General features: G+C 40.6%; 1 protein-coding gene and 1 pseudogene across 1 annotated transcript in view; one reads left to right on the forward strand and one right to left on the reverse strand.

Annotated features, from left to right (window-relative positions):
• The window catches only part of STON2 (stonin 2), a 171,488-nt gene that overhangs the window by 17,543 nt on the left and 137,503 nt on the right, over positions 1-16,442 (forward strand). The window lies entirely within an intron of this gene.
• Positions 6,533-6,798, reverse strand: LOC111538120 (annotated as a pseudogene).

Below are 16,442 nucleotides of genomic sequence, written 5' to 3' on the forward strand. Positions count from 1 at the left end.
TGTTTTTAAAAATCCCAATTTAAGAAATCAAATACATATATATATATATATCTTTTATGTCAGTAATACAGCTGTGAAAATGGATCCTTACCAATATTTGTGATACATTCTGGGTTTAAATCCTAGCTTTGCCACTTACTGCTTGTGTGACCTTGAGAAACTTAGCCAGGCCAAGCCTTAGTTTCCTTAACTGGAAAAGAGTCATTAATAATAGCAGCTTATATCAGGACGTTGTTGTAAAGATGGGACAAGATAATGCATTTGTAGGCCTCAACACAGTACTGTATAGAGTAAGTACTCACAGGATATTAGTTACAGTTATTAATATTCTCTCTTTAAAATACAATTTTGAGAATGATAGTGTTAATCCTAGTATACTAAACAAATTTAAGTTTAGAGTTTTGTTTTGTTTTTTTTTTTAATTTGTAGAGCTTAGAAAGATTTTATTTTGATTTTAAGAGGTATTTTCTTGGTCTGAAACTTTTTTTCTAGGGAATCAGAATCTGAGACCCAGTTTTAATCTTGCTAAAAAGGGTGAGAAGGCATGATAAAAAGTTTCTATGGAAGTGGTGTTTACCTGCCAGGTATTTTGTTTTATTGGAAATGTGTTAGAACAACGTAGGGTTTGAGACTACGTAAGTGTATTTCCTATCTTCCAAATATTTTTAAGGTCTTTGTAAATAACTTTATATCAGTCCCAAATTAATAAATTTGTGGAAACAGAAGCAGAAAGGTTTTACAATGTTGCTGTGGTTATTCAGAGAATTTGTGGCAGAGAAGATCCCAGAAACTAGCCTCTTGCCCCTTACCTGAGGCGAGCTTCAATCTGTGCCAGGTAAACAGAAAAGTACTTCCTCCAGGGAAGCACATAATCAGGATTAACAGTGTGTATGCTGGTAACTTTTTGCCTTTTTTTACAAAGCTGTATTAAGAGTCATTAAGCTTTGAACTGTAATCTTAGAGGTTCATTATTGACTCCTTACAATCAAGCTTCCAGTTTAACTGTTCTACTTCATTCCACAAATGCTTGTCACTTTCTAATATGGTTTGACTGTGTCCCTACCCAAATCTCATCTTGAATTCCCACGTGTTATAGGAGGGACTTGGTGGGAGGTAATTGAATCATGGGGACAAGTCTTTCCCGTGCTGTTCTCATGATAGGGAATAAGTCTCACGAGATCTAATGGTTTTATCAAGAGGAGTTTGCCCTGCACAAGCTCTCTCTCTTTGTCTGCTGCCATCCGTGTAAGATGTGACTTGCTCCTCCTTCCCTTCTGCCACGATTGTGAGGCTTCCCCAGCCATGTGGAACTGTAAGTCCAATTAAACCTTTTTCTTTTGTAAATTGCCCAGTCTTGGGTATGTCTTTGTATGAAAACAGACTAATACACTTTTCTTCTGTGTAATGGCACTGAGCACTAGAAATGCTGCCAGGAAGGGCATGATCCATCCCTCCATAAGCTAAACTCTGCAAACTTTCTCAAGTCACCAGTGACCACCAAGGCCCTTTATGTCTCTCCTCAGCATTTGACACTAGAGAAAACTTCTTCTTTTTCAAAATTCCCTCTTGCCATCATGGCCTTGAGTCCTCTGGTTTTTTTTTTCTCTCTCTCTGCCTGGCTCTGTCATCTGAGAGTCTAACTTCCCCCTTCCCAGCCCCGCTCCCTTATGTAGACATGCTCCAAGAGTCAGTCATCTTCTTATATCTTTTTACTTCCCCTATTGATAACCTGTTCATTCCCTTGGCTTCATACATTCTTTTTTCTTGGATGACTCTAAAATCTAACTTTTTACCTGTGATTTTTCTCTAGGCACGAAATCTACATTTTCACAGTCTTTGCATCTCAACATATCCCCAAAACTTATTTCCTATCCTGTCCCCAATTAATTGCACAGTTTAAGGGACCACTCCTAGTTTCCTTAGAGTATGTGTTGAGGTCTTCTCTGCCCTTACCTCAGCTACCATGGCAGTACTATTCTATCACCCAAGCTTAATTGCTATTTCCTATCACTGTTGTTTCTTGTATTCTGTTGAGTAAAGAACAAGCCCAAGGATTCCTATGGCTATAGGTGTTTTCTCTACTTTAATCTTTTTGCCCAGTCAAGGTTTTCTCCCAAGCATTCAATATTTCTTTGCTTTTCTACCATGTGGATGGTGATGTGGGAGGGCCTGCGCTGTTACAGAACATGGGAGCAAATAGCTTTAGGGGCAGCGTCAGATAAGAGAACCTGGTTCATATTACATCGTGTGTGAATGGCACCCTCTGGAGTTGTGCAACACAGTGCTGTGGAAGTATAAGCATGCAAGGGATGGAGTGTCACTGAGTCCTTCTGGGATGCCAAAGACTTGACTGGCAAGAACAAGTTGAGGGGAGTTGGCAGTTCAACCCGGAAGGAAAGTTTGAGTTTTATAAAAGAGGAAGGGGGAAATAGTTTTTCCTCTGCGTCATCTACCTGGGGGAATAAAACCCGGTGTTTTTCTAGACAAATCTGCATTGAGCTGACTTCATTGTAGAGCTACCCACCAAGCCTGAGATTTGTGGCCTGGAGCTCTGTTTTCCTCTAATCCTTGTTATTCTTGGTATAGAGAGGAGCTCTAAACATAAAGGTTTTGGCAGGAGCTCTAAACATATTGGCAGGAGCTCTAAACATAAAGGTTTTGTGTGCCTGCAGCTATACTGATAAATTAGGATTAAGCCACTCTCATGTCACAACTGGACTCCCTTGGATATGGTTTTCCTATGGTCCAAAGAGGTTGGTCATAGCTCTGGTCACAGTGCTGCCTCCTGTTGACTGAAATGGCCCAGATGACTTGGCCACACCAGCAGTAGGACACCTTGGCTGATACTTATAACAGCAGTGTCCTCTGTTCAGGGGCCCGTGTAGCACCCAGACAGGCAGGTTGCCACCTTCCACTGCACAGGCTGTGTGGTACACACTCTTCGTGAGCATGGCTCACATAGATGACCATGGGAATGGGCCCTGAAGTTGTCCACTCTGGTGACCCTGCCTCCGGTACCTTCTCTCACTGCTCATTTCCAGGCCAACCGATGTATCGCATTGAGCCAGCTAGGCTCTTTCCTGTCTCAGGCTGAAGCTCACACCGCTGCTTCCCTTTTGTCCCCAAATTTCTGAGGTCTCCTCCTCCTTTGCACTTTCACTTCCTGAATGCCATGACCACAGGAATGAAATCAGCAAGTTCTTGTTCTCTCTCTTGACCAGACTAACTCCTCCCAACCTTTATGGGTAGAAATAACGATGGTAATAGATAGCATTGACTGAGCGCTTATTATTCATGAAAAAGTTTACCTGCAGCATCTTACAGAATCTCTGAGGTAGATAATACTAGATGAAACTCAGGCTTAGAGCATTTCAGAGACAGATGTTCCATGACTAGAGTTAGCAATGGGGGACTTGGCCTGCTGCCTGAAGAGCTTGTGCTCTGAGGGTATGCTAGGCATCCTCCTGTGACTCAGATGAGATACAGCCTCTTCCAGGAAGCCACCCTGGGCTCCCCACACCCTGCCCCTGACCTTTTATCATGCTCCTTAGTATCCTGTGCTGTCATGCAAGCTCAGGGCCTCTCAGAGGTGGTGGAGAGAGAGCTATGTTCCTTGCTTTTTCTGAGTTCCCAGAATATTAAGAACTGAAGAAGCTCCAAGACAGGATTAGAAAAATATTACGATTTTTTGGGATATATTTTCTTCTCTGATTTGACAAAATTAAAACCTTAAATCTATAACCGTATACATAGAAACCCACAATTAATATAATTTTGCTATGTGCAAGGCAGCTATAGGAGTTACAGTATAATTTTTTTTTTTTTTTTTTGAGATGGAGTCTCACTTTGTTGCCAGGCTGGAGTGCAGTGGTGCAATCTTGGCTCACTGCCACCTCCGCCTCCCGGGTTCAAACAATTCTCCCGCCTCAGCCTCCCGAGTAGCTCGGACTACAGGTGCCCACCATCACACCCAGCTAATTTGTGTATTTTTAGTAGAGACGGGCTTTCACCATGTTGACCAGGATGGTCTCGGTCTCTTGACCTCATGATCCACCTGCCTTGGCCTCCCAAAGTGCTGGGATTACAGGCGTGAGCCAGCGTGCCTGGCCACAAAAGATATTTATTGAACTGTGTATGCAGAATAACCTGATATTGGGACGTGAATTTAAGGTTGTAGGAGGCACATCTCGTATCAGTCCTTTTGGTGTAATACTTGAAGTCCTTTGTGAGTATGCGATCATTGGCTAATTGGCCTTTCTGGAATCTGGATTTTTTTTTTATCCCTAACATCTAGCAGAGGGTCAGGGCTCGGCACATTGGGGGCTCTTAATTCGTCTTGGTTGATTGAATGAATGAGTCAGTGAATTGTCTGTGAATAGTCTCAGACATCAGAACGATTTTAGTTAGAATCTCAGACTACTCTTTACTACTCTGACCTTGAGCACGATACTTAACCTCTCTGGCCTCAGCTTTTGTCATCTCTGAAATGCTGGTGTTATTAATGGTGCCTACCTCATAAGGCTGATAAGAGGAACAAAGGAGGTAATGTACCTCATCTATAGGATGGCAAAAGTAGACTGTCATGAACAGTGCTTGGGTCCAGGGCAGGGGTGGTAGGAGACAGGTCATGGGCATCATTGTCAGCAAAGTGAGAGCCACTCCAGCTGCTCCTTTCTCTGTGCCTTCGTGTCCCCAGCCAGCTATGGAGAAGAAGGATTAGTGATCCTAGGAGAGTCTCCAATGCACCTGACTTTGTTCTCAGGGCCCTTAGCCCCTTTCCACATTCTGCCACTTGATGGGCAACAATGAGCAGATCTTACCTTTTAAATAACACTCTGCAGTCCAGCAAGCATCCTCACTCACATCAGTCCACTAGGCATTCTCACTCACATTATTAAATGAAGTAATAATCTCATTACCTCAATAATTTACATTATCTCATTTATAATTATTATCTCATTTAATAATTACTCTTTTAACCAATATTAAATGGCCTGTGGTGTCAGGAAATTCCTACTCTTGTTATATCATTCCTGGCACCTTCTCCCCTAATGGCAGAGTTATCATGGAGGATATTTGTTCTTGTATTTACTGAGTTCTTTGGCAAAATCTTCATTTTTTTTTTCACATCTAGTATTTAAGGAATCTCGTGGAGAAAATCCTCATTTCAAACTTTTCTGTTTCCAAGTGGCCAGATAGAGAGTGGGCTGCTTGGTCCAGGACCTCTAACTCATGCATGCCCTTTTATTGAAAAGCAGGGCACAGCAGCACTCCCTATCTGGGACTCCACCATCTTTTCTGTCCATTTGGAGTCACAGGGTTCTAAAGCTTGGATGGAGCTTTTAAGTGTGAGCATCCACATTGCTCTGGCATGTGAGAGCATTGGCCACTTCTTTTCTTTTGCTACAGATTCTCCCTGGATAACTGGATCCATTCTGTCTGATGATCATGTCCTAACTTGTGTCTCAAGCCTCAAGCTTCAAACTCAAAAGTCCATGCGCCTAGTTGACATCTCTCTTGGATGTCTAATGAGCATCCCAAATGTATCGTATTTAAAAAGAAATGCTTACTTTACTCCCAAATCCTAACTCTTTCTCTCTACCCCGATCAATGGCACTATCACCCACCCTGTTCTCCACTAGAATTCCTTGCCCTCCCTCCCATGTGACATTCATCAGTAAGTCCTGAAGACCCTGCCTCTAAAATATATCTCAGATGACATGTCTTTCTCTTTGTCTTCACTGTTTCATCCAGACTCTGGCCATCATCATCTTTTTTTTTCTTTATACAAAAATAAACCACTTTATTCTCAGTGTTGCTAATAGTTTAAATTACAACAGTAAGAAAGCTTTTAATGTTTGATTAAATGTTGCTAACATTTTAAATTACAACAGTAAGGAAGCCTTTTTTTCACATGTGCAACAGATTTGTTTATTTATTTATTTTTTGAAACTCTCTTGTCTCGGAGAGACAAGAGAAACTCGGAGTCTCTCTTGTCGCCCAGGCTGGAGTGCAATGGCGTGGTCTCTGCTCGCTGCAACCTCCACCTCCTGGGTTCAAGCAGTTCTCCTGCATCAGCCTCCCAAGTAGCTGGGATTACAGATGAATGCCACCACGCCGGGCTAATTTCTTTGTATTTTTAATAGAGATGAGGTTTTACCATGTTGGCCAGGCTGGTCCCGAACACCTGACCCCTTGATCTGCCCACCTCAGCTTCCCAAAGTGCTGAGATTACAGGCGTGAGCCATCACACCCGGCCAACACATTTATTTTTTAAAGGAATGGATTTTGAGAGAAAACAATGTGAGGCAGAGTATGGAATAGAAAATAAATACAAATGTAGGCTATTTTGCTAATTGTTTTATAACCACAACAAATTAGTACAGAGAATGCCCTGTACAAAACACAATAAAGGTTCAAACATCGAGGTGTTCCCTTAGCAAGGCTGAAAATTTCAGTCTCTGGTATTTGGAATTTAGGCTGCAGTCCTTGTTTTTGGATAGACCACTGGTGGGTGGCACAGTCCATGCTTTTAACCAGATTTAAACAGAAGAATGGCCACTTTGCCCAGGTAGAAATGAAGTGTTTGGTTTCATGTGTCGGGTAACTACCGAAGTTCCTCCCCACAATGCAATGTCGGGTGGGGTTGTACATCTTGTCACATTCCTTCTTGATATGAGCCACAATGTTCTTCTCATTGTTGTATTTCTCCAGCGCCTGAGTAGCACACTCCACCGAGTTCTGTTGCATCTCTTCCAACATGTCCGCATTTTTGATCGCGGCCTTTTGGTCACACATGGTTACCCATGGAGAAGGGGGCTAGCCGACTGCAACGGTCTCTTGGGGAGGTGCTAGTATCGCCCGGCTGGAGCTGCCATCGCTGCCGAAGCTGTGGTGCATCTAAGAAGAAAGCTTTTAATGTTTGACAGGAAGTTTTAAAGGTCACAAAACAATCATATTTTCCCCTTTGCGAAGACTGCTTTGCATAGTTTCAGCTTGCATGGTCATTTAAATTTTTTTTAATTTTTAAAATTCTGTTAAATTACAACTATAAAATGGACCATCTTAACCATTTTTAAGAGTAGAGTTCAGTGGCATTATGTCCTTTCACATTGTTCTACAACTATTGCCACATCCATCTCCAGAACTCTTTTTATCTTGCAAAACTGAATCTTCTTACCTGTTAAACACTAACTCCTCTGCCTCCCCGGGCCCCTGGCAACCACCATTCTACTTTCTATTCTGTTAATGTGACTATTCTAAGTACTTCATATAAGTGGAATCATATAGTATTTGTCATTTTGTAACTGGCTTATTTCACTTAGCATGATGTCCTCAAGGTTCATTCATGTTGTAGCATGTATCAGAACTTGCTTTCTTTTTAAGGCTGAATAATGTTCCATTGCGTGTATATACTACATTTTGCTTATCCATCCTGTTCATCATCGGTTGTTTCAACCATGTTTCATCCATCCCGTTCATCAACCTAGGTTGTTTCAGGCCACTGTCATCTCTTCTCTCAACTGTTTTGACAGCCTCCTGATCGTTTGCTTTAATTCCAGCCTTTCCCTTTCCATCCTCTTCTTTGCTGAGTTTCGAAAACGGCAAAGCAAATTTTGTTGCTCCTCTTTAAACTTCTTCAGTGACTTCTCATCGTGCTTGGAATAAAAGGTAAACATCTTCGTCTGAATCACAAGACCTCGTAGTTCTAAAAACTCATGACCTTTACAACCTCTCATGCCTCTTGCCTACTCTATTCCCAGGTCAAGTTTTTTTCTGGGTTTATTTATTTGTTTTTCTCATCTCAGACTCTTTGTGTCTTTGGTTCCCTTTACCTTGAATCCTCTTCACTTTTCATCCCATGGTGGTTGGCTTCTTCTTATCTTTGAGATGATAGTTAAGTGTCACTTCTTCAGAGACATCTTCTGTCACTCTATGTATAAGATTCCTTGTTATTCCTTGTCTTCATTCTATTTATTTGTAGGTCTTTTGTTTCTGGTTGACTTGTTTCCTACTTCCTTTTCCCTCATGATGTAAGCCCCTTGAAGGCACGGTCTATGTCTATCTCATTTACTTTTTTTTTTTTTTTTGAGGCAGAGTTTCGCTCCTTTTGCAAAGCCTTGCCAGGCTGGAGTGCAATGGTGTGATCTCAGCTCACTGCAACCTCTGCCTCCCAAGTTCAAGCGATTCTCCTGCCTCACCCTCTGGAGTAACTGGGATTACAGGCATGTGCCACCACACCTAGCTAATTTTTGTATTTTTAGTAGAGGCAGGGTTTCACCATGTTGGTTAGGCTGGTCTCGAACTCATGACCTCAGATGATCCACCTGCCTTGGCCTCCCAAATTGCTGGGATTACAGGCGTGAGCCACTGTACCTGGCCCTCGTTTACTTTTGTACCCTGAACATCTAGCTGGTATTTAATAACCACTTGTTGGATGAATGAATAAATATCCTATTTAAGGAAAGAGTGTGAGAGAAGATGCCACAATTGAGTCTACTTTTCCTTTCTTTCCTTTTTTCCTCACTCTCCCCTCATCCCACCTTCAAAACATTCTAAAATGTTAACATCCCTCACAGTTAAGAAGAATCACTGGTGTGTAATGATCACTCCTGCTCCAGGAAACTGGTTGAATTGCCTCCTGATGTAGAGGCCTCCTGATGTAGACAGGGAGCATACCCCAAAATTTTCCTTAACTTTCTCCACTAAAAATGATCACTTTTCCAGTCTTGCCCCATGTCTCTGAAAAGGCAACCTAATTTTACAGTGGTCTAAATAAGCAAGGCAGGAAAAAAGAAATTAAACCTGGAGAGAGAATACCCAAGTAGTATGTTTCAAAGTGTGATGTGTAATTTTGTATTTTCTGCTGTTTTGCATTGCCTTTCTTTATTCTCTATTATGGATAATGGTTGATTTTAGTTGAAGTTAGTCCCTTAACCATATTGGGAAATTATTTAAAGAAGGCTTTGCCTAGACTCCCAAGATTTTAAACTCTGGAGTATATTCTCTCATTTTTTACTGTTATACTCCCTTTTTCTTTCACTATCTCATTGACAATCAGAGATTTTCTTGGTTTATATATTGGTTTTCTGTAAGTGTTTATCACAGGACCACAAAATATGTGTTGAAACCTCACTGTTTGTTAGGTCAGAAGTCTGGCACAGTCTGAATGGGATCCCTGCTCAGGGTACCATGGGCAGAAATCAAGGGTTGGCCAGTGGTGGTCTCACTGGAACTCAGGGTCCCCTTCAGGCTATTGCCTATTGTTGGCAGAGTTCAGTTCCTTGTGGTTGCAGGACTGAAGCCCCCATTTAAAGAGCTCATTAATTAGATTTGGCTCACCTGGATCATCTCCCGGTCTTAAGGTCAATTAAATAGTAACCTTAATTACATCTGTAAAATCTGTTTTGCCATGCAGTATAACATAACCACAAGATTAATACCAGGGCTCAGATATAAAGGGGTCATTTTAGGATTCTGCCTACCACATTGATCTCTCTCTCTTTTTTTTTGTTAGAGTTACATTCATCTGCATGCATCAGAAAGTCTAATTCTAATAACTTAAGCAAAAATATACTTTTTCACATAAAAATAGAGAAACAAATGATTGTTGGTATCAGTTCAGTGGCTTAGTGATGTCAGGACCAATGACTGTTATTCTCTTAGCCTGTCCTTCCTATGATTATTGTAGCTCCAGCTATTAAGACCATATTCAAGTTGGGAAAAAAGAGAACATGAGAAGGATCAGAGCTGCATGAACTACATCTGTCTCCTTCATTGGGATAGCAAAACAAAACCAAGACAAAAAATACTTTTTAGAACTATATTTCTCACCATATCTCCATTTATGTCTAACTAGCTAGAACTTGGTGAAGTTGCCACCTCTAGGTGAAGACAGGAAAGCAGGAATAGGAATTATAGTGATTGGCTTAAACCAGGATGATGAGAAGAAATGGATACTGGTGATGCAGTGAACTCTGTCAGTTATACCTCATTTCTGGAAGGCAGAATGTGCTGTCGTGGAAAGAGTGCAGAATTTATAGAGTCAGGAGGTCTGTAATTCTGTCCTAATTCTGGGAGATGGTTAGCTATGTGACCTTGATCTAGTCACAGAACCTCTCTGAGCCAGTTACTTTGTCAAGTGAGATAAATATTTTCTTTACTTATCTCAGGGTTACTGTAAAAATGAATTGAAATAACCCATGAAGTTCTTTCCATTCTGGAACTATATACTAATTGTACTTTTTGGTAACTGGTAAAAAATAAGACAATTTCATTGATTCTAAGAAATATGTGTGTGTGTGTCTCTGTGTGTGTGTGTATGTGTGTGTATATATATATATATATATATATATATTTTTTTTTTTTTTTTTTTTTTTTGAGACGGAGTCTCACTCTGTCACCCAGGCTAGAGTGCAGTACTGCAATCTCGGCTCACTGCAACCTCCACCTCCTGGGTTCAAGTGATTCTCTTGCCTCAGCCTCCGAGTAGCTGGAATTATGGGTGCATCCCACCACCCTTGGCTAATTTTCGTATTTTCAGTAGAGACAAGGTTTCACCATGTTGGCCAGTCTGGTCAGAAAATCCTGCCCTCAAATGATCCACCCTCCTCGGCCTTCCAAAGTGCTAGGATTACAGGCATGAGCCACTGTACCCAGCCTTAAAAAATATTTTATCTTCTCTGAAATTAGATTAATTGTAAAATGCATCTAATTTATGTATGGCTGTAAAATACAGATAAGAAATTATCCACATCAGCTCCCCACTGTCACACAGGTAAAATATTAGTATTCTCATTTCAAAAAAATATGAAGGAGAGTTAAACCAAGATGAATGTACCAAGATGGAGTAAGTCAATATCTTCTGAGAGTTCAAGGAACTGGAAAATGTTTTGCAAACTTTAAAGCCTGACCTCCTACCAGAGCCATTCACTAATGTAATACACTGCTCAGGTAACTGGGGATGTCAGTCAAGGTCACTGCCTCAGGAATGCACCAAAGATCAGAGGCAATGCCTAACCAGTTTTTCAAGCCAAGTGTAACTTAGATTCTTGACTCTGAATGTGGGGCCATGGAATTGTTAGATAGCAGAGCCATTGGGATTGATTATTTTGAAGGAAAGTCACACAATAGAGTATTTTGTAATTATAACCTTGGGATATACATATATGTATGTATGTACATAAATGTGTATGTTTATGTATATGCATGTATACACACATATACACATACCCATACACACAAATAATATGACTTTAGAGAAGGGAAGGCACCTAGGGTTAGGAGATTATGCTGTGTGTGATTATAAGACAAAAGAAGAGGGAGTTCACTTATGGAGAATCATAGATAGATGCTAACTGTGGTCACAATATGACATTTGTTCCTTTTGGACTTCTTTCTCATACATGTTTGATTTGAGGCTGAGGTGTTCATTCTGTTTCCCAGTTTCCAATGGAAATTGGAAGAAGATTGGGTGGTCTCCTTTTGTTTTTTAAAAATAAAATATTTAAATGAAAGAATGAAATTTTTTGTAAGTTGAAATAATAAGAGCAAACAACCAGGATCACTCAACTCATTTTCTCTTTTAGGAGCATCAAGGTACCTGTTAGTTAAGTGTGTGTGTGTGTGTGTGTGTGTGTGTTCTTCAGTGAATTCTGTTCAGGTTTTCTTAATGAGAATTCAGGCCCCTCGTCAAGGAAAAGAATGTGAAAGAAGGAAAGGGAAGAGAAGCAGTGTTCAAGTCCTTAATCTGATTTAGTCTTTCTCACAGGGTAATGGGGCCTTCCAGACTTCTCTTTGATCTAGCAAATTATGAAACAAGCAGCAGGGTTATTTCAGCCTTCTAATTCAGCTTCTATGGCTCCTGTAGCCCACTGTGACACAGATATCAGTGTATAAAAGCTTGATATTATCTTGTGTCATTGTGCTATGCACAATTCTGAGTGCATAGTAGATAGATGCTTAATAAGGTAGCTGAATATCTTGCTTTAGAAGAACACTGTAAAGAAATATATAGAATTTATGTAGTCTGTTTTTCCCATTCTTCCTTTCTTTGTAGCTTTTGATTCGATCTTTAATTGCTTGTCCTTGATTAAGAGAAAACTGAGGCCTTACTTGTGGGTTTGGAGTGGACACCAGGATCTAGTTGAAGATGTTTCTGCATAAACTCCAAACAGATGGCTGGACAGGGGTTGCCAGTAGTCTCAAACCCAAAAAGTGGATGTGGAGATTTTCAAAGATGCTGCCTAGCTGAATACCTATGAAAAACAGGTAGACAGGGAAGATGACCAAAGATTTAACAACCCCTTTTGGACCACCAACCAGGCACAAGTAATATTTTTGTATTATAGTGCATAGCTAACCAAACAAAATAAATCATTTTCCCAGCTCTGGAGCAATGAAATTAATCTATATGGCTGAGTGAAACCTTCCTTTTATTCTCAGATGATTTATAAAATTTCTAATTAATTTTCAGGACATCAGTATGAAATGACCTGTATTTTAGATGTCTGAACTAGTCTCTTTTTAAAAGTGAGCACAAGTCAGAAAGTAATGTTCCAGAGGAGGACTTCCAGTTCTGGTTATAATTGGTAACTAGCCATTCTGCAGCGAACAACCACAAAACAACAACATCTATGAGGCAACTATTTTCAGGCTTCGGTCAACAGGCAGCGCAAGATTTTCTATCCTGAGGTGAGCCCGACACTCGCCTTGGCTCTTTTCCAGGGCAGAGTTTCCTGACTGAAGCATAGTCAGCTGGAGTCTAAGCCAAGCACAGCAGTCCTGCTGAGCTAAGAAAACAGAGATCAGAGTTTGGGGCAATTGAAGCAGCTGGAATCTGTAGGACAGAGCACCAGAGGGCAGAGAGTTGGGGAACAGAGAGCATGGGGATGGGGAGAGAGGAGCAGAAGTATGTCTGGGTGTACCCAGAGAACGCTTGGCCAGTTTAGGGTGCACAGGTGCATACTGAAACCATACAGAGCTTAATAGAGTGGCTGCTGGAGGATTGAGAATGGGACAGAGATACTGGACATCAGGCAGTAGTGGGGGACATTGGTGGTCCAGCCCAGCTACAGTGGAAAGAGCTCATTAATGTCTTATTAACATCTCAAGCATCCAACCAAGATATAGAAAGCCTGTGTCTTAGGGGTAAGGACCATATTCTTAAGGAGGGTCTGTACATTGTTTTCTATAAAGGGCCAGTAGTTATTATTGACCAGTAATTATTTTAGTCCCTGTGAGCCATACAGTATCTGTCACAGCTACTCAACTCTGCTATTGTAGATCAAAAGCAACCATAGACCATATGTAAACTAATGAGCGTGGCTAGTAAATATACTAATAACACAACTTTATTTACCAAAAAAAAGCAGAGGGCCAGACTTAGGCTGTGGCTGTAGTTTGCCAGCCCATGCTCTAGAGTAAGATTTACTTTAAACTTACCCTAGCAAAGCCTAGAACCAAGCCCTGTGTATTAGTCAGGGTTCTCTAAAGTGACAGAATTAATAGGATAGATGTATATATGAAGGGGAGTTTATTAAGGAGTATTGATCACAACATGAAGTCCCATAATAGGCTGTCTTCAAGCTGAGGAGGAAGGAATCTAATCCTTCGAGCTGAGGAGGAAGGAATCCAATCTGAGTCTCAAAACCTCAAAAGTAGGGAAGCCGACAGTGCAGCCTTCAATCCATGGCCAAAGGCCCAGGAGCTCCTGGCAAAGCACTGGTATAAGTCCAAGAGTCCAAAAGCTGAAGAACTTGGAGTCTGATGTTTGAGGGCAGGAAGCATCCAGCATGGGAGAAAGATGAAGGCCAGAAGACTCAGCAAGTCTGGTCATTCCACTTGCTTTTGTCTCCTTTATTCTGGCCACAATGGCAGCTGATTAGATGGTGCCCACCTAGATTGAGAGTGGGTCTGCCTCTCCCCGTCCACTGACTCAAATGTTAATCTCCTTTGGCAACAGCCTTAAAGACATACCTGGGAACAATACTTTGCATCCTTCAGTCCAATCAAGTGGACACTCAATATTAACCATCATACCCTGTCAAGATCTGCAGGGGAGACAGAGTTTAGAAATTGAGTCCTACAGCAATTAGAGGGCCTTGGGAAACAAATTAATCCAATGAAGTAAAAGACCAAGCTTTATACAAGCTCTAGGTGAGTAGCTCTTGGTCAAACTGCCTGCTGGAACAAAAATCAGTACTCTGCAGAGGAAAGTCAAATCCAGGAGGTCCTCGGTGTATCACCAACAATTATTAGGTGTGCAAAAAAAAAAAAAAAAAAAGCCAAACAAACAAAAAACCTTAGGAAAGTATTACCCATAGTCAAGCAAAAAACAAAAACAAACAAACGAAAGTCAATAGTAACTAATCCCAGATGGTCCAAAGGTTGGATTTAGCAGACAAAGTCTTTAAAGCAACCATTATAAATATGTTGAAAGAACTAAAGGAAAATATTGTCACAATGAGTGAATATATAAGGCATTGCAGCAGAGAAATAGAAACTACAAAAGAACATTCTAGAGTGGAAAAGCCGAATAACTAAGATACAAAATTCACAGGATAAGCTTATGGGTGAATGGAGGTGAGAAGAGAAAGAGTCAGTGAACGCAAGGACAGACTAACAGAAGAGATGGAAAAGGGGCACAAAAACACATTTGGAGAAATACTGACTCAATTTTTCCAAGTTTAATGAAAAAACTGACAAACAGATTCAAGAAACTCCACTAACTTTGAGTAAAATGAGTTCACAGAAAACTACATCTAAATGCAGTTGCTGAAAATGAAAGGTAAAGAGAAAATCTTGAAAGCCATTAGAGGAAAAAAGACACATTATATAAGCATGAATAGTTACATATAATCAACTGCTCCTTAGAAACATTCAGACCAAAAGGCAAAATACTGAAGGAAAAATTCTGTGTCTTGTGAAAAGTAGCCTTCAAAATCAAGGATGAAAAAAAAGATGGACTGCTTTAGAGCAATGCCGTCCAATAGGAATATACCATGAGGCCAGGTGCGGTAACTTGTGCCTGTAATCTCAGCACTTTGGGAGGCTGAAGCACGTGAATTGCTTGAGCCCAGGAGTTTGAGACCAGCCTGGGCAACATAGTGAGACCCTGTCTCTATGGAAACATTTTTAAAAATTAGCTGGGTGTGATAGTGTGCACTTACAGACCCAGCTACCCAGTAGGCTGAGGTGGGAGGATCATGTGAGCCTAGAGAGGTTGAGGCTGTAGTGAGCTGTGATAGTGCCCTGGTACTCCAGCCTGAGCAAGAGTGAGATCCTGTCTCAGTTAAAAAAAGGAAGAAATATAGCATGAGCTATTTATGTATGATTTTAAATTTTTTAGTAGTTTCATTTTAAAACATTAAAAGTGTCAGGTGAAAATAATTTTAACAGTATGTTTTACTTAAGCTAATACATCCAAGATACCATTTTAACATGAAAGCAGTATAAAATTATTAGATATTTTACACATTTTTATACTCTTCAAAATCTGGTGTACATTTTACACTTGAGTGAACAACTCATTCGGATTAGCCACATATCAGTAGTCCCTACGTCTAGTGTCTACTGTATTGGAATTGGATGATATAATTTTAGATCAAAGAGAAGGGGGAATGAACATATTTCCCTATATGCAGATTTCCTCTGAAGCTATTTTACACAGAGTGTTTAAATTAATCTTCCTAAAACATTTACTAACATCTCAGAAGAGCTGAAGAGGCTACCTACTGTATATTAAGGCAAATTCATTCATTCATTCATTCATTTGTTCATTCAGCTGTTTACCCAACAAACATTTACTAAGAGCCATACTGTGTTCTAAGAGTTAAAGACATCAAGAAGCAAAAGATCAAGTCCCTTTCCTCATATAGCCACATTAGCAAATAATTTCATTATAATTTGGTAAATGAGTATAGGTTAAGATAGTATCAGCATTCAGAAGATATGGGGGATAAAGGACCAGTGGGAAGTATGGTACTTTACTTATTGGAAGTTGAGGAGTACCACCATAGATCAGAGTTCTTGATTGCAAGCAACAAATTAATTTTGGCTAATATAAGCAGGAAAGAAGTCTATTGAAAGGTATGAAAGAGCTCATTGGATTGCCAGATGACTGTCAAACGTGGCTTGGAAAATAGGTAGGAGCCACAGGACCTAGCCAGCAGTGAACAGAGCCAGAGTCACACCATGGGTCTGATTAGGATGCCGCACTTGTCACCATTTTCACAGAATTAGGTTGTGCCTGCTTCTGGGCTTGCGTCAAGTTTCCATTGTTCGCATGCCATGCCACTCTTGCATGTGTTCAAGGCCCTTGTACCTTTTAGCATTCCCTCAATATTCTAGCAGCCGTTGACAAAGCCTGGATTAATTACCAGGAGGGATGGAAAGATAATATTTTTTTCTCAAAAAAGAAAGGATTTTGGGTATTGAGCAGA

This window comes from Piliocolobus tephrosceles, chromosome 6 (genome assembly GCF_002776525.5).
Source record: "Piliocolobus tephrosceles isolate RC106 chromosome 6, ASM277652v3, whole genome shotgun sequence".
Classification (NCBI taxonomy): domain Eukaryota; kingdom Metazoa; phylum Chordata; class Mammalia; order Primates; family Cercopithecidae; genus Piliocolobus; species Piliocolobus tephrosceles.